Below are 3,026 nucleotides of genomic sequence, written 5' to 3'. Positions count from 1 at the left end.
TGACCCAGAGGGATGGGATGGGGAGGGAGGTGGGAGGGGGGTTCAGGATGGGGAATACATGTAAATCTATGGCTGATTCATGTCAATGTATGACAAAAACCACTACAATATTGTAAAGTAATTAGCCTCCAACTAATAAAAATAAATGGGAAATAAATAAAAAATAAAATTTTAAAAATAAATAAATAAATAAAATTTTAAAAAGATTTGTAAGATTAAGTAAATGCCTAATAAAGAACCAAAGTTTCATCATGATGAGTTGTTTGATGGGGCTGGGAAATCAATGAATGTGTGGTTAAAAATTTTTATTAATGGGTGTGATTTTCAAATGTTGGTCATTAGGGTTCTTGTAGTTGAATAACAATGATGGTTTTCATATCATTAGTCGTGGTTAAATTCCATGAAAGAATAATGATAACATCCATTGTATTTAGTTTAAGTACTATTTTTGTGATTGGTTTTGTAGGGTTTTCTTCAAAACCTTCACCTGTTTATGGAGGGCTTGGGTTAACTGTAAGTGGTGGTGTTGGTTGTGATATTGTACTGAATTTTGGTGAGTCTTTTTTAGGATTAATGGTATTCCTGGTTTATTTAGGTGGGATGTTAATGATATTTGGTTATACAATGATTATGTCTACTGAGCAATATCCTGAGGTTTGGGTTTCTAAGAAGACTGTCTTAGGAATATTTCTTTCCGGCTTAATTATGGAATTTCCAATGGCTTTTCTACACATTGAAGGATGAAGAAGTAGAGGTTGTATTTAAATTTAATGGTCAAGGAGACTGAGTAATGTATGATACAGGAGATTTTGGGTTTTTTAGTGAGGAGGCCATGGGGATTGTGGCATTGAATAGCTATGGTACTTGATTAGTGATTGTGACTGGTTGATCATTATTGATCAGTGTTGAGGTTATTATGGAAGTTACTTGTGGAAATTAAATAAGATTATGTGATGAGCCAAGTAATGAGGAAAGAAAGTATTGATTAATTAACTGATTAATCCTTTTTAGTCTGATACTAATGTATGTTTTTATCTGAATGAGGGAGGTGGTTTTTAGCAAATGTTCTTTAACCAGACTAAGTCTAAGAGAGAAGAAGCTGAGTTTTGGCTTGTTGTTAAGTTTAAATAAGGGGCTAGGTGGAGTGTAATAGTGGGAAATATCCTAGGAGGTTGGAGAACTTGAGTGTTTGATGAACAGTTGGACTTCACGTTCTGTGCCATGTCACTAATTTTGAGTGCCAGGATAAAGCTTAGTGTAATTACAGCTAGGGTGGTTGGTTTGAGGTGAGAGGGTATAGTTATTTGGGGGATTGTTGTTTGGGGAATATTGTTCGAGATAATAAAACCAGCAAAAATACTTCAATTAGTAGATGTTTAATAGAATTAACTAGGAGGGCGTTGTTTTTAAAAATGATTGATGTAGAAAATCAAGGCTGTCCTTGAGGACATAAATAATACGGCTTTGAAAAAGGTGTGAGTATAGATATGGAGGAATGCTAGGTAAGGTTGGTTGATGCCAGTTGTTACTGTCATTAGGCCTAATTGACTGGAGGTAGAGAAAGCAATGATTTTCTTTATATCATTTTGGATGGAGGCACATATTGCTGTGAATAATGTAGTGATAGATCCTAGGCACAATATAACTGAATAAATTTATTATTTTTTGTTGAAGGATAGAAGCAAATGAGTAGGATGATGCTGGCTAATACTATTGTGCTTGACTGGAGTAGAGCAGAGATGGGTGTGGGGCTTTCTATTGCTGAGGGCAGTCAGGGGTGTAGACCAAATTGGGCAAATTTTCTGGCTGTGGCTAGTACAAGACCCAGTAAAAGTAAGTTTGAATTATCTACATGGAGTATAAAGATTTGTTGACGTCTCAAGCATTAAAGTTGAGTAAGAAGCATGCTATTATTATAATAAAACCAATATCACCAACATAGCCATATAAGATTGCTTATAGGGCTGCTCTGTTTGCATCTGCCTGTCCATATCCTCACCCAATAAGTAGGAAGGATATCATTCTTACTCCTTCTCAGTAAATTAATCATTGGAAGAGGTTATTAGTGATGACAGGAACTAGTATTGTGGTGAGAAAAAGGAGTAACTATTTAAAAAATCAGTTAATATTGGGATCTAAGTGCATGTATCACACTGAGAATTCTATAACTGATCATGTGACAAGTAGCACTACTGTACACATATCATTGAGAAACAGTCTATTTTGAAACTGATCGTTTGAGAGTTTGAACTGTATTCAGTGCAAGTCTGAGATAATTATTTCTAGTCATATATAAATGAATATTATTGTGTAGTAAACTCATGAAGGCATATGAAAAAGTTTTAACATGTGGTTTTGTAGCTGTTAGTGTCTCCTATTATAATAGGTATTGTTAGTATAAGTAGGGGGGCTAGGGTGAAAGAGGAGAATAAGTTTATTGGTTTTATTTAGAGTTGCACCGATTTCTTTGGTTCCTAAGAGCGATGGATAACTACTATCCTTAAAAGTTTGAAAAAGACATGTTCTTAGTCATGGGAACATAGAATTAACAGTTCTTGCATAATTTTTTGATAAAGTACAGTCTTCTGTTACTAGATTCACGATCTAGTGTTATTTCTAAACTATATTTAAGGTAAAAAAGACCTAGAATGATTTTTGAGTTTAAGGATAGGAGTAGAAGGGGTAAAATGTGTGATGATACGAGGGCATTTTCTTGTGTAAAAGACGGAAAGGTATTGTTAATATGGTATGTGTGTTTTGCTCACTGTGTTGTAATTAGTATATATTAAGACAATAGGGCACTGACTACTATATTAACTCCTATTAAAATTGTTGTAATGTTTGATCATGAGAAAGATAATATTACTCCAAATAGTTCTCCAATTAAGTTAATAGTTGGGAGTAGGACTAGGTTTGTAAAGCTTGATACAGTGGAAGAGACAGATTGAAGGGACTAGATCTGATAAACGGAGTGCCTGAAGAACTTTGGACAGAGTTTCATTACACTATGTAGGAGGCTCTAACCA

At 34.4% G+C, this 3,026-nt stretch overlaps 1 pseudogene; it reads left to right on the top strand.

The window, feature by feature from the left end:
- The first annotated feature begins 411 nt into the window (after positions 1–411).
- On the top strand, positions 412–940 carry LOC133073854 (NADH-ubiquinone oxidoreductase chain 6-like; annotated as a pseudogene).
- Positions 941–3,026: the final 2,086 nt, after the last annotated feature.

The sequence above is a fragment of the Dama dama genome, chromosome 19 (genome assembly GCF_033118175.1).
Source record: "Dama dama isolate Ldn47 chromosome 19, ASM3311817v1, whole genome shotgun sequence".
NCBI lineage: Eukaryota > Metazoa > Chordata > Mammalia > Artiodactyla > Cervidae > Dama > Dama dama.
The sequence above is the reverse complement of the archived record's forward strand: the minus strand, read 5'-3'. Positions and strand labels throughout refer to the sequence as shown.